This window comes from Balaenoptera acutorostrata, chromosome X (assembly GCF_949987535.1).
Source record: "Balaenoptera acutorostrata chromosome X, mBalAcu1.1, whole genome shotgun sequence".
Taxonomy (NCBI): domain Eukaryota; kingdom Metazoa; phylum Chordata; class Mammalia; order Artiodactyla; family Balaenopteridae; genus Balaenoptera; species Balaenoptera acutorostrata.
In genome coordinates, this window is record NC_080085.1 from 5,995,507 (window position 1) to 6,013,373 (window position 17,867).

The window sequence follows — 17,867 nt, forward strand, 5'->3', positions numbered from 1 at the left end:
TAACAGCTAAATTACGCCTCTCCTTCCTTTTCAGTCTACTCTGGGTATTTCCTTAATCTGTAATGACTAGCCCTCTGCTGTTATAAAGCCTAGTAGCGTCGGCAAGTTCTCTCCCTTCTCCTTAAATCAGAGGGTCATGCCCAGGATTCCTGAGTTGCCAGGTGTGTTCTCCCATCATCTTTGTCTAAGAGCAGGCTTTTTAAAATGTGTTCTTCTCAAATCTCAGTTTTCATTACTTTGTGGCTAAGTCTGGGCACTTCAACAAGGATTCCATGCTAATATTCCAGTATCGCTCATCTAATTGCCTAAGAGAAGGAAAAGAACCTTCCTGCTCTCCCTTAACTGACAGACGAAGAGTTGGAGATCCGAGTGTGTTCACTGTTTTTCTTCTTCCGGCAGACTTCAGTGAATACTGTCTTCTTTTGTCTCCAGAGGCAGCAGACAGAGTAGAAAGAAAGTGGCCCTACTACGGCCCAGGAGAGGTAGCTAAACTCTGCACGTGGTGGGGCTCTGACCCAGCCCAGACCTGGTCACTCGACAGCCCTTGCCCCGTCCGTGTACACCCCGGGGAAGACGGCCTCATACATACAGCGCTGTCTAGTTCTCCCCTCTCCTTGATGCCTCATAAGTGCATGGCTTTTGGACCTGCTTGGGGTCTCGCCTCTGTTCATAATCTGCGCCTTACTGACAAAACCAGCCGTCTGTGTCTCTGCAGTGATTAGAAGACCAAAGAGAATTACTCCAAACGGCTATAGGCAGCTTGGCTAGCTCTCGTGAGCTACTTCTGAAAAATGAAGAAATCCGTCATGGGAGTCAGCAGCAATTCTGTGTGGCAAAACAGAGGTTTGATATCAGCAATTAAATACAAGAACCTGATCATATAGAGCACGTGTGATTCACGGTCTGTCCCGTCCTCTTTCCCTGGGTGTCAGGCCACACTGTTAGAGAATTTAGACCACACACACCAGGGCGTGTGAGTCTGCTTGGAGTTGCATTTGTTGAAGTGAAGTCACTTCCATGGGTCAGTTTTTCTTAGTTACAGCGAACCTCGCTCTTCCCAGAAGTGACTGTCCCAGCTGCCAGTAAACACAGAGCTTAGCTTCTGTCTGTCAGATGGACACACGGCAGAGACTAAACTCGCAACCAAGTAGTAAAGGGCAGATGGAGGCGAGACACGTCCCCGTCCCGTCACCTCTCCGCATGCCAAGCCCTCCTACGCTGTGAACGCTCTGGAGGCAGGTTACAGGGTTAGGGCTCTCCTGTTTTTTGTGTGTATTATGAGCTGATAGGGAAAAAAATCACACAAATGAAGATGACTTAATGTGAATTAATATGATGACTCTACAAATTTGTGTAATATAAATATCGATTAAAAAGAGGTAACAGCAAAAAAAAAAAAAAAAAAGAATGAGCTGGATAACAATTGGAATTTAGCCACATTGCAAGCATATAGAGGGTGATTCTTAAAATCATTTTAATTATCCAGGAGTAACTCACAAAGCATTCCAGACACTAATTAAAGAAATTTTCATGTTGCTGCCAACCCTCCCTTCTTTGAGTTAAAAACAACACAACATAGTTAACCCAAATGAAGCTAGGTCTCATGGAAGTTCTTTTTTTTTCCAGTTCTATAGTAGTGTTTCTTTAATAGGACTACGGAGATATATTTATATACGATAAAATTCACCTCTTTAAAGTGTACATTGCAGTGTTGTTTAGTGTATTTGGAGAGCTGTGCATCCTTCATCATCATCTAATTCTGGAACATTTTCATCACCCACAGAAGAAACCCTGCCCCTTCTAGCACCCATTCCCCATTCTCCACCCCTGCAGCCCCTGGCAAACACCCGTCTGCTCTCTGTTTCTGTACATTGGCCTATTCTGGACAGTTTATGTAAATGGGCTCCTACAGTAGGTGTTTCTCTGTGACAACCTTCTTTCACGCAGCATAACGTTTCTGCATTTCATCTGTGCTGTAAGAAGAACCAGCGCTGCAGTCCTTCCTCTGGCTGAGTAGAATTGTTGTCAGGCATCCATTTCTTGCCTCTCAGCCCCCAGTCTCCCTTCAGTATATGTTCCGTGACGCCCTGAACTTGTCTCCACGGAACCTGAGCACCACGTACGGCTTTCTCAGTAGAGGGTGCTGGAGGGACATCGCAAGGGGAAGAGGTTCCTCCAGTTTCAGGTGCAGGTGGGTGGGGGACATCACAGGTGCGGTGGGAACGTCCGGTGGGCCGGCCCCAGCTGTGGCACTATGACCCCTGAGCAGCCCTGACGCCTGGGTCTGGCGATAACCCTCCCCCAGCCCCCTCAACGCAGAAAGCCAGGGGCCCCTGGAGGTGATACTCTGCAGGCTCCCCATGGGGCCCCCTCCCCGGGGACACCTTCTGTGTCCTCCAGGGCACAGGTGGCCCTTACCCACTGGTTGCTCCTCACCTGATCCTTCACCCGCATTGCCCATGGGGGCCTGCAGTCTGCCCAGCAACTCCAGAGCAACTGTGGACTGACCGAACCAGCAGGCCTCTCTGCTGTCTGGCAGCGGGACCACAGGCCCTGCAATTCTAAACCCTCTCCTGGCTTGTCCTTTTTCGGATGCTCTCCCTGAGGCCGAGTGCACCACATACAGTTTCCATTTGTCTTCTGGTTACTTGTTAATCATAGTTCACACTTCTTTACCCCGTTCAACCTGCTGCATGGCTTCCTTCACCAGCTGGACCCAGACGGCTGCAGTACTCCGCTGTGTGGAGAGACCACGTCTTGTCTTTCCATTCGTCAGCTGGTGGGCATGTGCGTTGTTTCTATTGGTTTGGCTGTTAGAAATGATGCTACTGTAAACATCTGAGTCTAAGTCTCCGTGTGGACATATGTCTTCATTTCTCTTGGGTAGATACCTAGGAGTTGAGTTGCTGGGCCACATGATACATTTATACTTAACTTTTAAAGAAACTGTCGAACTGTTGCTGGTGGGAAGGAAAAATCGTGCAGCTGCCGTTGTCCAAATCGGCTGCAGAATTTTTCCTTCCCACCAGCAATGTATGAGGGGTCTGATTTCTCTACATCCCCATCAATACTTGTTACGGTTCATCTTTTTTGATTATAACCGTTCTAGTATACTTTATACTCTACATTCAAGATAGCAATGGCAGAAATGAAGGTTGAGTAAAACATTCAGAATTGTGTCCACTATTCAAGAAGAAATAGGCCTTATCTATTATTTGGTTCATTTCTTTACCAAAAGTTAAGGGATCCATTTCTTGGGGGTGCAATCATGGTAACATGTCCTTTCCTTTATGCTGTGGCAGCAGACTAAATGAGAGTAAACTCATATTTTCTTTTGGAACCAAGGCAACAGAAAATTTTATTTCAAGAAAGAATATAGACCTCAATACAATTGAAGAAAAATTTGAGCCAGAAGACAGGTTGATTCTGTGTCTTTTTATATAAGAGTAGTTTTTTTCTTTTTTTTTATGATAGGAGCTTTAAAACTCATCAGTTGGCCCAAAACCAACATTTAATTATTATTTTCTAGGCCATACGTTTGGGCGCAGTACAACTTCAAAGAGTGGAGAAACCCTCTGTTTCCGCTTGGAATTCAGGGAATCTCTCTCTGACTGTGGTTCAGATTTCCTGTTTTTCCTCGAGGATGGTTGAAATTTGGGCCGTTCAATCAGGTTCAAATTATGTTAGAATAGCATTTGCCTTCTAGTTGCAACTTAAGGCTTTGAATTCCCACCCACTCTTTCTTGGCTGGAACCGCCATCCTCTTCAGTCTAAAGAGCTTTAAATCTTTTAAACAAGGCTAGGATCAGAGAAAGGCTGAACTCAAAGAGAAAAACTTAGAAACTTTCCTGATTAAGTTAGATTTTCCTAAGATGTTCAGATTACAGGCCACCTCCGAGCCCCTCCACTTGGAGAGTCCTCAGGTACATAGCTTGACCATAGTGACCTATAGATTAAAACAAACAAACAAACAAAAAACCCACTGTGGAAGCTGTTCATTTAAATCTTTCTGGATTTCTAGCTACTTTAAATATTAGACGGCAAGTCTAGATATAAATACATGTGCGGTTTTGTGGTGTTGGAAGCTACTTGATGCACTAAGATCTCCTGGTTCATAGCCGCTTTGCTCTGTGCTATTGAAATATCATGTCAATTCTTTGGGCCGTTTGGACTTCAGTATGTACAAATGCCAATAATATTTAAAATAGTTTATAATATTATAATTCTTAGTAAAGTACATTTACAAGTTAACATGACTCTCCATTTAGAGAGAACTATCAGATTCCAAAAAATAATGGATTTTTATATAATAAATTTGCGACTTAATATGTCACTTCAAGATGATCCTTTTAGATATATAAAATAGGTTATGTATATGTGTGTGTGTGTATATATATATATATATATAAAATAAGTTAATATAAAATGTGGATTTTAGTGGAAATATTACACCAATTTGGAAACAGTGCTATTTATTCTGATTAGTTACAAACATTTGCATGATTTATTTAGAAACTCTTTGTAGGTATAGCTGATGTTTGTTCAATACAAAAAATTATTATCTTGGTGTTCTGTGATTAGTTTTTACATAAAACAGTGCAGGAGTTTGGGCAGAGGGTACACCACTGTTTGAAGGTAGGACTTTGATTTTATGATGCACAAAAAGGAGACATTTAGAATATACTGATAATTGATTAGTTCAGTATGTGTATATTTTAAATAATGATGAATCCAAGCTGCATGACCTCAGCATGTTTTCATATTTTGGAAAGGTGCTGAAGTAATGCAGGTTGGGGCACCTGGACCATATTTCAGGGGCCAATTTCAGCTCAGGGAAGAGCATCTAAAAGCATCATGCTTCTGCCCACTTACCTGTTTTTCCAGATCCTGGTTACCAAATTGCATCATTAACTTTATAATAGCATAAATTGAAAGAAGCTTATATTTTGCGTGTTTTGCCCTTTGATTCAAACAACATTATTATTTTAGGAAAGAGGTTTAGATATACAGCTCTAAAGTGAAACAAAAGAGGACTTTTGTGAGGAAGGCAGAGTCTGAAAAATACAGGACAATATGTGTCACATGCCTTAAAGGTATTCTTTTTTTTTTTTTTTTAATTAATTAATTTATTTATTTTGGACTCTGTTGGGTCTTCGTTTCTGTTCGAGGGCTTTCTCTAGCTGCGGCAAGCGGGGGCCACTCTTCATCGCGGTGCGCGGGCCTCTCACTATCGCGGACTCTCTTGCTGCGGAGCACAGGCTCCAGACGCGCAGGCTCAGTAATTGTGGCTCACGGGCCCAGTTGCTCCGCGGCATGTGGGATCTTCCCAGACCAGGGCTCGAGCCCGTGTCCCCTGCATTAGCAGGCAGATTCTCAACCACTGCGCCACCAGGGAAGCCCCTAACGGTATTCTTATATGTGGCTTCATGATTCTATATCCAGGAGTCGGGCCCTATTACATAATAAAAAATGTAGAACAAGATTTAAATGCAAAGAAAGCCTCTACATAAAAAAATATTTTTTTTTAAAAAGTAAGTCAAGCAAAATAATTACATAAATTATGGCAATAACTTTATTGTTTGTATGAAAAATATGCAAATCTACAAATTTCAAAGTACTGGGGCAATAAAAAAAAAAGAATTGCCGAACTTTCAACTATTTGAACCTACAATGTCTAGGAACGGAGTGGGATATGAATCCTTAAAAGTGAGACAGGGCCAACAGCTTGGGTGAATGTGTCTCACACTCACTGTACATATGGATCTTCTGAAATATGACGTTTGATAAAACCTACAGGAGCTTACAAAATGCAGTATGTTCTTGAATTTAAAAAGAAACTTTGTGTCGTTCTATCTACACCTCTTCCACTTCTGATACTCTGCCCTCAGTGTCCCCTCTCAACTTACCCTGTCCTCCTCTCACCCTGAAAAATTGTCTGGGAAAGAGGGGGAAGTCAGCTCATTCTCAGGCTGTGTGTCTCAAGCTGGACGAATCAGACCAGGGCCAAGTTTCCCAGTTAGAACGAGAGAAATGCAGGCTGCGGTGACTGGCAGTTCATCGGCCAAAGAGAAGAAAGTCCAAAGTCAAGTTCATTCGGTCGTGCGGATGTTAGTCGAAGGGGGTTGGCACATCTATTCCCGAGAGCAGTCCGGGACCATGCTGTCCAGCAGACTTTCTGTGGTGGCGGCGGGGCTCTGTGACCCTGTGCTGTCCCACACAGTAGCCACTAGCCTCACGTGGCCACTGAGCACTTGACACGTGGCTCGTGGGGCAGAGGAACTGAACCTCTCGTTGTATTTCATTCTATTTAATTTGAATGTAAGTGGCCACGTGGGGCTAGTGGCCGTAGTACTGGATGGGACAGCTCCTGTCCCTGCTGAAACATTCCATGGTTAAGTCCCTTCAAGGTCGCTCTGTCTCTGTGACTGGAGGATTTACCCCCTCAGTCTTCTTCTCTTCAAGCGGATAATTATCAGAAAACAAAAAGACCTAGCGCACACACAGATGCGCACACACACACACACACACACACACAGAGACACTTTCCAAGAATCAACAGCAGTTCTCAAAGTTAATGCAATCTAATATAAATCCAGGTTCAGGAAGAGAAACTGACCGGGGAATAATCTCCTTCACATCGAGAAAGTATCATCAGTTCTCTTGAACCCTTTCCTTTTTTCCTTGTGAAGCCCCAACTGCTCGCAATGCCTGAAAAGCCAACCTATGCATTTACACACAATCGAGGCATCTTTCTGTCAAAGAGAGGCGAAACTCGCTAAAGAATTCCAGAGAGTTTAGGCATTTATTTGTTTCGGTGACAATAATTCTTTCAGAGGAAAATATTTTGATCAAGTGAAGCCCAAATCATGAGCTGTTGCTCAGTGGCGTTGAAAATATATAAAAGTAGAATAAACAGAAATAAAAGACCTCAAGTACAAAAGAAAAAAATCAAGGTATTTTCCTTCCTCTGAGGTATAAATTTCCCATTTTCTTAGCAATTATGTTATTTTATCAAAATATAATAGAACTTCTTTAGTAGTATGCACATTCAATGTGTAATAAAAATTAAATACCATGAATATATGTCAAATTTTTAAAAATTCCGCCTAGACTTAAAAAATTATGCGATAAGTAAGAGGTGAACATTTTTTTTTCTGTTAATGGCCAGATGGTAATGTTTTATTTTTTTAAAGCTTTTTTTATAAATTTATTTTATTTATTTATTAATATATGTATTTTTTGGCCGCGTTGGGTCTTTGTTGCTGTGCGCAGGCTTTCTCTAATTGTGGCAAGCAGAGACTACTCTTCGTTGCCGTGCGCGGGCTTCTTGTTGCGGTGGCTTCTCTTGTTGTGGAGCACGGGCTCTAGGCGCGCGGGCTCAGTAGTTGTGGCGCACGGGCTCAGTAGTTGTGGCTCGCGGGCTCTAGAGCGCAGGCTCAGTAGTTGTGGTGCACGGGCTTAGTTGCTCCACGGCATGTGGGATCTTCCCGGAGCAGGGCTCGAACCCGTGTCCCCTGCATTGGCAGGCGGATTCCCAACCACTGTGCCACCAGGGAAGTCCTGATAGTAATGTTTTACGCTTTGCATACTCTGTCAGAACTAGTCAACCTGCCCTTTTAGCACAAAAGCTGCCATAGACACTACATAGACAAATGAGCATGGCTGTGTGCCGATAAAATTTTATTTACAAAAATCGACCAGTGGGCCAGGATTTGTCCTGTAACCTGTAGTTTGCTGACTGATGGAGTAGAAGAAAAATACAAACCTCTATTGTTGGCGAATAATGCCTATCAACTAAGAGAATAAACATATGACTATCTCATGAACCAAGGTGAATCTTGTTACTGTGAGCAAGGGGAAGAAAGGAGGGTTTTAAAGGAGGCAAGTGGCATCCCTTGAACGCTACGTAGGAAGGAAACAGTGACTGTGTTGTACGGAAGAGCTAAGAAAGGGATGAGGACAGACAGTGTTATCCTATCAGGACTGGACAACACCTGGTTTTGGAATTGGATGCCGGGACTTTTATTTCACCGTATCCAGAATGTCCCCATGATCTTCAAAGCCCACAAGGTGCTGTGTCTAGCTCCCTCATTTAAAAGATGATTGTGGAAAGTATATCTTTAAAGGACAGGTTAAGGAATATATTCACTATGGGAGTTTTGAGCACATACAAAAATAGACAGAATTGTGTTATGGCTACCTTGTTTCTGTCCCTCAGCCCCTCAGCCACTGATCCTCTGTCAGTCCTGCCCCATCCACACCTCATCCTATGCCCATAACATTACGTGGAAGAAATTTTCACGCATTGCATCATTTCATCTATAACTATGTCAGTTGGCATCATGTTAAGATGAGGATACAAAGTATATCTATTTATTTCTGGTCACTGTGTATGTCTATACATCTGACCAAAATCTATCTTTTTATCCCATGAATTAAATTAATTAGACATACAGACCTACATACTTTTGTAGGTAGAGGGTAACATGGTTTAAAACAGGAAAACGGGTTTATTTATCTGCTGAAAGTTTCATCATAAAAATAAGTTCATTTCTCCTATATCTATATTTCTTTTCTTTACTAAGTTCAGTTTCATACAAGCAGTGAGCAGGAACTGTTTTCATACCATGAAAAAGCCTATGGTAAAGTTTACTAATGCTCAGAAGGCACAGAGTATGTCTAATGAACAAGCAACACCATGACTGTCTTCCCGTACTCCCTCGGGAAGTTTGACCCAACTCAAATGACAGAAGACAAGGAAACGCCCTAAATGTGCAATCTGAGGAAGTGTTACTTCCTTCATTCAACAAGTAAAAGGAAGCTTGTCTTACCTTCGCATTTTGAAAAGAACATAGCGTGCCAAGTTGGACTATCGGGCCCAGGTCTAAACCAAGGGACTTATTAAAGTTATCAGAAAACAGAATGATTAAAAATAAAAAGAGTGCACTTTCATTGGCCCATTTATCTGTGATTGCATTGCCACTCATCCTTGAGACCATGCAGGAGATACTGATTCATTCAGACAAGGAAGTGAAGTTTCCACCAGTGTTGCAGCAGGAGATGTTGGTTTTTCTAGAAGTAGAACTTTAGTCACATGCACTGGACTCGCCTTCAGTGTCAGTGTGTGTTACCAGTCACTGCTGCTGACAACTGTGTGAGAGCCATCAGCAAAGCATGCATAACACTGCCAGGACTGGGGTCCTGGCCGGAACAAATTGGATGGGAAACCGACTGCTGAAAATACGAAACTATAAAATAATTTCAAATACCCAAAATGTTAAAAAAAAAAAAAAAAGTGCTAGTAAAATAGTGCAACAAAACATTGTTTAAAAAAATTTATTTGGCTGCCTTGGGTCTTAGTTGTGGCATGTGGGATCTTCGTTGCGGTGCGCAGGCTTCTCTAGTTGTGGGGCACAGGCTCCAGAGCACGTGGGCTCCGTAGTTGAGGTGCACCGTAGTTATGGCGCACGGGCTTAGCTGCCCCACGGCATGTGGGATCTTAGTTCCCTGACCAGGGATAGAACCTGCATCCCCTGCACTGGAAGGTGGATTCTTAACTACTGGACCCCCAGGTAAGTCCCAACAGAAGGTGATGTTGTCTTTCTTTGCTTTGGTTAGGAATTCAGAACTTGGGCACTTCTGACGTTTGGGGTGGATCCGTCTGTTGTGGTGAGGGCTGCCTTGTTCAGTGCAGAACGCCTAGCACCATCCTCGACCTCTCCCCACTGGATGCCAGTACCATCGTCATTCCCTCGTCATGACAACAAAAACTTTCCCTGGGTCTTACCAGATGTCCCTGGGTTGCGGAAGGAAGCAGACTCTCCCTTAGCTGAGAAAGAACCACAGCTTTCAAGGCACATAAAGGAATGGAGATGTGTTTTATAGGAGAGATTACCCCCCCAAAGACGGTATAGATTCAGGTATTATAACTTTACCTTATATCCAAAGCCTTAAGATAACTTCCAACCAAAAAGATGCTTCTCTTTAGTCCTTAGTTAGATAAGTAACTACAGTCTGTGTCATGGTGACAACAAAATGAAATACCACAAACCAAGGTGTGCAGGCAAGTTTCGTCACAAAGAAGGAGGGTGGCAGGAGTCATCCACTGTAGGGCAAGGAGGCTGGCTCCTGAAGGTTCCCGGCTGGAGGAGCTGACGTGCCTTGAGCACTTGTGTTTCCTGGGGTACCTGCTATTTACTCTGGGTGATGCTGCATTAGCAACGGGAAGCTCCCTCTCTAAGAGAGAATTGAAATTAAACCCCGTTTTGGAAAAGACAGAGCACGTGTACCTCATTTATTGATGAGGCCCTAAATGCCCTCTCGTTTAGGAAAGACTTGGTGACCAGCTCTGAGGCTGACAGGCGTCGTGAAGCCCGGTGCAGTTTTGCCCGGGCAGCTGTGGTGAAGATTCAGGGACCGTCAGGGACCGTTAGCGGTTGTGGAAGGAAGTAGACGGGAGGAGGACCCTTCTGTTTTACACGCTCGAGTCAAAGTCCAGAAAGTTCAGTATGCCGTGGCTTCCGCACAGGTTTAACTATGTTGTTTAATGCATAGTTTAACGTAGCCCTTCAACCCACTTTCCCATGCAATTTACCTTCGACGTTGTGGATCTACAGCTATTCTTGTTTGTTTGACGGGATTCTGCTTTTCATGCTTGTGACCGCTTTCATGGAACGATCTGAGAGGGGCTCTCAGCCGGTCCCGTGGTCACAGGAGACCTTTGGGAACTTGAGTGCGATTGGCATGGATGCGGTGCTCTTCAGAGTGAGGCAGAGGCTTTGATGGAATCGGGATAAAGTGCGAGCTGACCTGCAAGGCTTCGAAAGCCAGTCTAGTCAGGGGGTTCCTCGTCTAGATGGGGCTGGTGCGTGAGAGTCAGGGCGCGAGAGGAAGCACCCGGGGTAATTCAGCGACGCACAGACATCCTTACGTTTTGCTTCTTCAATCATTTTTGTACTGAAGTCGCTTAAACCAGCTAAGCAGATAGTTCCAGGGGAAGAATGTACTGCGAGAACTGCAGATTGGTTCATCATTCTATTCTGAAACCAGAAATAAAATCATTAACAGTCAGTCCACTCTTAAGGATACTAAATTTTGATCAGACAACTGTGTGTAATTATAAACACTTCAGATGTCCTGTTCATCCTTTGTTCCCAGCCCCGCAGTCGATGCTCTTGCCATGCACACGTTCTCTCTGAACACAGTTCTTTAGATAACCTTAGAGCCTCGGAGAATTGCAAAATCGTGTAATTCACATGATTTAAAGAAAATTGCGGGGCTTCCCTGGAGGTGCAGTGGTTAAGAATCGGCCTGCCAATGCAGGGGACACGGGTTTGAGCCCTGGTCTGGGAAGATCCCACATGCCACGGAGCAGCTAAGCCTGTGTGCCACAACTACTGAGCCTGCACTGTAGAGCCCACGAGCCACAACTACTGAGCCCGCGCACCTAGAGCCCATGCTCTGCAATGAGAAGCCGTCGCAATGAGAAGCCCGTGCACCACAACAAAGAGTAGCCCCCGCTCACCGCAACTAGAGAATGCCTGCACACAGCAACGAAAACCCAACTCAGCCATAAATAAATAAATGTATTAAAAGAAAAAAAAAGAATCCACCTGCCAATGCAGGGGACAATGGGGGATTCTAGCCCCAGTCCGAGAAGATCCCACATGCCGCGGAGCAACTAAGCCTGTGCACCACAACTACTGAGCCTGAGTGCTACAACTACTGAAACCTGTGCGCCTAGAGCCCATGCTCCACAACAAGAGAAGCCACCGCAATGAGAAGCCCATGCACCGCAACAAAGAGTAGCCCCCACTCGCCGCAACTAGAGAAAGCCCGTATGCAGCAACAAAGACCCAACGCAGCCAAAAATAAAATTTAAAAAAAAAGAAAAAAAATTGCTTGAAACTCTGCTGTGACCCAAGCCAAAGAAAACATGGGAAATCTGTTTCTTTCTCAGTAGATTTCTGGTGAAAATGCAATGTCTCACCTCTTGTCAGTGAGTACAGGACGTACGTAGGCATGGAGGAGGAGAGATGAAAAGACTTTCCGGAAAGTTCAGTAGAAGAGCTCAGGAAGGCACCTTCCTCCCCTTCATATCGCCTTGAGATTGGAATACTAGAGGTCTGAGGGCCAGGAGGGAGGAGGGGAGGCAATTACAGAAGGCTAGAAACAGGGACAGAAGTTAAAATGGCGGTGTGTTTGCTCTTGAGACTGGGCCAGGCCAGTGAGGAGGCGCTGTGTGCGACCTGCCAGGGCTGAGTAAGCCGGGGGTTTACTCTGCTCCACGTGAGGACCACCTCCAGTGATGTATACACTGGAGTCCATGGACCACCCTCGTGGAGTGACCATTCGGGGCCCAGGGCTTCACCCGGTGGTGGGATTCGTGTGGCGTTTCTGCTGGGGTTTCCTGGATGCTGGTGTGTGTCCCCACCATGTAGTCACCCATGACACAAGTATTTACTGGGAGCCTCTGATGGGCATGGCCCTGTTCCCGATGCCCCCCAGCAAGGCCTGGGTTCTAGAGATTTCATTACAGGGGCAGGAGGAAACAAAGAAAGGTAAGATGTATCTGATAGTGAGGAGAGCTGTATAAATAACAGCAGGCTGGTTAGAGAGAGCTGAAGGTAGGACCACGGGGGTTGAGAAATGTAAAGATTCCTAAGACATCAAGGAGGGGAGCCAGGAGGGAGGGTTGCAGGGGAGAGATGTGTGGATCGCCAGACCACGCAGGGCTGCGGCCCTTTTATTCACACTGAACTAGCTGAGAAGGCAGTGGGGGGTTTTGAGCAGAGGTGGAACAGGATTGACTTACATTTTAACAGGTTTACTCTGGCTTGAGGGCAGGGGGGAGGTTGAATGAGGCGAGAATGATAGAACAGTTCTGGTGAGAGATACGGATCGCCCAGACCCACTTCACCAGGAGACGCCTCCAGAGCCAGAGGAATGGCTGTTAAAGCCAGAAAATCAAAATCAATCCAGATTAAGCTGAAAGCAGAAGATCCAGCTTATTTCAGCATATTGCAGACATGGACACAGAAAAGTTACCTATTGCTAGTGGTGTATGTTTTCACTCTATCTCCTCTTACACAAAATACACACACTCTCTTGCACACACACACACACAGAGTTGAAGCATAAGCTATATTATCCTATATAGTTTAAATGCAAACTATCCAATAGTTTTTTTTTAATTTATGTTGGTATAGTTGATTTACAATGGTGTGTTAGTTTCAGGTGTACAGCAAAGTGAGTCAGTTACATATATACAAATATCCCCTCTTTTTTAGATTCTTTTCCCATATAGGCCATGACAGAGTATTGAGTAGAGTTCCCTGTGCTATACAGTAGGTCCTTATTAGTTATCTATTTTATATATAGTAGTGTGTATATGTCAATCCCAATCTCCCAATTTATCCCTACCCCAACCCTGGTAACCATGAGTTTGTTTTCTACATCTGTGACTCTATTTTTGTAGATAAGTTCGTTTGTACCCTTTTTTTAGATTCCACATACAAGCAATATCGTATGATATTTGTCTTTCTCTGTCTGACTTACTTCACTCAGTATGACAATCCCTAGGTCCATCCACGTTGCTGCAAATCGCATGATTTTGTTCTTTTTTATGGCCGAGTAATATTCCACTGTATATATGTACCACATCTTCTTTATCCATTCGTCTGTTGATGGACATTCAGATTGCTTCCATGTCTTGCTGTTGTAAATAGTGCTGCAATGAATATTGGTGGTGCATGTATCTTTTCTTCAAGTTATGGTTTTCTCCAGTTATATGCCAAGGAGTAGGATTGCTAGATCATTTGGTAGCTCTGTTTTTAGTTTTTTAAGGAACCTCCATACTGTTCTCCATAGTGGCTGTACCAGTTTACATTCCCACCAACAGTGTAGGAGGGTTCCCTTTTCTTCATACCCTCTCCAGCATTTATTGTTTGTAGAGTTTTTGATCATGGCCATTCTGACCAGTATTGTGCTTTTTAACCATCTGTATGTCTTCTTTGGAGAAACGTCTATTTAGATCTTCTGTCCATTTTTGGATTGGGTTTTTTTTTTTTTTTTAATTTTATTTATTTATATATTTATTTATGGCTGTGTTGGGTCTTCGTTCCTGTGCGAGGGCTTTCTCTAGTTGCGGCAAGTGGGGGCCACTCTTCATCGCGGTGCACGGGCCTCTCATTATCGCAGCCTCTCTTGTTGCGGAGCACAGGCTCCAGACACGCAGGCTCAGTAATTGTGGCTCACGGGCCTAGCTGCGCCGCGGCATGTGGGATCTTCCCAGACCAGGGCTCGAACCTGTGTCCCCTGCATTGGCAGGCAGATTCTCAACCACTGTGCCACCAGGGAAGCCCTGTTTTTTTGATATTGAGCTGCATGAGCTGTTTGTATATTTTGGAGATTAACCCCTTGTTGGTTGCTTCATTTGCAAATATTTTCTCCCATTCTGTGGGTCGTCTTTTCATTTTGTTTATGGTTTCCTTTGCTGTGCAAAAACTTTTAAGTTAATTAGGTTCCATTTGTTTTTTTTTTTTTTTGGTTTTATTTTCATTAGTTTAGGAGGCAGATTGAAAAAGATCTTGCTGCGATTTATGTCAAAAAATTTTACAATTTGTATGGAAACACAAAAGACCCTGAATAACCAGAGCAGTCTTGAGAAAGAAAAATGTAGCTGGAGGAATCAGGCTCTCTCACTTCAGTCTATAGTACAGAGCTACAGTAATCAAGACAGTATGGTACTGGCACAAAAACAGAAATATAGATCAGTGGAACAGGGTAGAAAGCCTAGAGATAAACCCACGCATCTATAGTCACCTAATCTATGACAAAGGAGGCAAGAATATACAGTGGAGAAAAGACAGCCCCTTCAGTAAGTTGTGCTGGGAAAACTGGACAGCTACATGTAAAAGAATGAAATTAGAACACACCCTAACACCATACACAAAAATAAACTCAAAATGGATTAAAGACCTAAATGTAAGGCCAGACACTATAAAACTCTTAGAGGAAAACATAGGCAGAACACTCTGACATAAATTGCATCAAGATCTTTTTCAACACAATTGTGTAAATATAAAATGTGGAATTCAGCATGCCTACAAATGTCTTGAGTTCCATTATTTGAGTTCATTTGACTCTTTATTAACTATTATAATTTTCTGGGTGGCTTTTCGTACATCCACAATAAACGTAATTCCTCTCTTTTTATTGGTAGACACTGGAGACTCAGGTGCTGGCAGATGATTTATGAGAAGTGACATCTTGGGACAGAGGCCACCTCCAGCCAGAGCCCCATTCCTGCCTGAGCCATGCTTGGAACAGCGAAATGTGAGTGAGGTGGGCATAGAAGTATCATCCCCGTTGCACTGAAGGGAGGCCCCTCTTCCCATCATCCACTCCCGGGGCCTGTGCCCCGGCTCACTCTGACCTTTTCCCACCACAGTGTGACCCTGGGGGACCGCCACGGTGCTCCTTTGTGATTCTGGCCGCAGTGGTTTATCTTCATCCTCTTAAATCAGAATATGGACAATAAAGATGTCTTTTTGCAAGCAGTTAACGGGAGGCCAAAAAAACCTGTCGCCTTTAACCAAAAAGAACCTGAGTGTAGTTCTGTTGGTGAATGAGACAGCCACAGAGAGGGAGGCATGGGCTTTGCAGCCTAAGATATGAAACCAGGATCCACAGGCCATGTGTCCTGGGGTGATGAGGTAGTCAACCCCTTGGACGCTCAGTTCTTCTGTGTCAGATGCAGATGTATGAGTATCCATGTCATAGGCCTTTTGTGAGGCTTAAGTGAAATAATCGATGCCCGGCATCTAGCATGGCATAAAGCCCATGTGTACCCATTAACTGGCAAAACTCATTCTTCTCCTGAGGCAGTGCCAATCTTTTTAGTTGTTTACTCATTTTGTGAGTTCTTCAGATAAGCCTTCAAAGATGAGAAAGTTGTATAGACTCTCACACATTGATATTATTAGTTAACCACAAACATATCGCTACTTCTAAATAAGTCAATCAATTAACCATAATTAGAAAATATAGGTATTTTTTAACAGAAAATGTTTCAACTTTGAAATATAAATATAGAAATGACACTGTGTATCCCTGAAAATATTGTATTACAGCAAAGGGCTCTTTTTAAAAGAATGTTGAGAATCCTGATAAACTCAATTGTACGTCAGAATCGCCCAGAGGGTGTGTTGACGGGACAGAGCCAGGAGCACCGTAGAATTCCTGATTCCATAGGTCTGTGTGCGGCACAGTAATTTCCATTTGCAAAAGGTCCCCAGGTGACGGTGATGCTGATCGTCCGGGGACCACATCATGAGAATCATCAATGTCGAGAAACATTTTTACTCTTGTTACTGCAATACCAATATTTGTTGATGTTGAAAACTAAATTCAATCAAATCAAAAATATTATTGTTACTGTTTAAACTGTACATCTGCATGAATTCCATTGTCTGCATTTCCTGAAATGTGCAAGGAAAAAACTTAAAAGGTCAAAAGGAGATTGGGAACATCAGAAAAACAATGCACCTGACAGCTAGTACGTGCACCCAGTCCCACCATGGGCATCAGTCTGGAGGGAACATATATTCTGACAGCAGTAGCCCACTGAAGGCTCAAGCTGTGGGGAACTCTCCAAACTGTGACCCTTCCGTCTTGTGCAGAAGTGGATGACATGTCTGTGTTGATGGCCATGGTTTATCTCTCTCAGCAAACATGTTAGAAATAACGAGCTAACCAAGCCCAGTTCCTTTCAAGGTGATTTATCTGCCTCAGTAAATGGGAGGGCAAATCCCAATTGCCTATTGAGGTATTTGAGGTTCCTTATTTACGAGAGAGCTTTAAAACTCCTCGAGTGTTAGCCAAACCAAGGGAGAGTTAAACACATCTGCCACCTGTTAGGGATGATCCGTCGATAGGTAACCTTTTTTGTGAGAGCGTTTACTTTGGAGGTAGGAAGGTCCTCCGCAGGCGGGCATAGAAACGTTACCTAATTTGCTTTCTACGGGTTTGTGGTGTGAACTCAGCACGTTCAGCTGAGCGGGAGGCATCCTTCTCCGGGCCTCCTCATTTTCACAGGTTCGCATCAGAACAACCTGTTAGGGAATCATCTTAATTTAAACTGCCTGGTGACCTAATTGGGCTTTTGTTCTTCTTCTGTTTTCTAGTGGACACTGCTTATTTAAGCGACTGTAACTCTCCTTGATTAAACCGCTGTAACTGGATTCATGTTGTGAGAACTTTGGGTCTGAAAGAGTGTCTGCGAGAGTTGGGCTGTGGTCCTCTTGGTGATGCTGGACTTCAGCCTGTGTGTGTGAGAGAAACCTGCCCTCGTGTGCCCTGGCTTCCTCACTGGTGTAGCTTAATAGCGATTCTACTGCTGCTGGTGTGGGAGGGGTGGGGTGTATGTACGTGTGGGTGACTTACTTCAAAGGTGCCGGCGGCTGTTTCAGCAACTTCAGAGGTGTGGCCCAGACAGAGAATTAGGGACTATGGATAAAACCCTGTCAATCCACTTTAATCCTATTAGAAAAGCACTTATGGGGCTTCCCTGGTGGCACAGTGTTTAAGAGTCTGCCTGCCAATGCAGGGGACGCGGGTTTGGGCCCTGGTCCAGGAAGTTCCCACATGCCGCGGAGCAGCTAAGCCCGTGCGCCACAACTACTGAGCCTGCGCTCTAGAGCCCACGAGCTACAACTACTGAGCCCTTGTGCCACAACTACTGAGCCTGTGCTCTAGAGCCTGTGAGCCACAACTACTGAGCCTGCACTCTAGAGCCTGAAAGCCACAACTACTGAGCCTGTGCTCTAGAGCCCGCGAGCCACAACTACTGAGCCTGTGCTCTAGAG

General features: G+C 44.2%; 1 long non-coding RNA gene across 2 annotated transcripts in view; it reads left to right on the forward strand.

Annotated features, from left to right (window-relative positions):
- Nucleotides 1-17,867, forward strand: part of LOC103012576 (uncharacterized) — a 508,544-nt gene that overhangs the window by 332,656 nt on the left and 158,021 nt on the right. For both annotated transcript variants that reach the window (XR_009006628.1, XR_009006629.1), the window contains exon 6: nt 15,224-15,336. This is a non-coding gene — a long non-coding RNA (uncharacterized LOC103012576). The remainder of the gene's footprint in view (nt 1-15,223; nt 15,337-17,867) is intronic.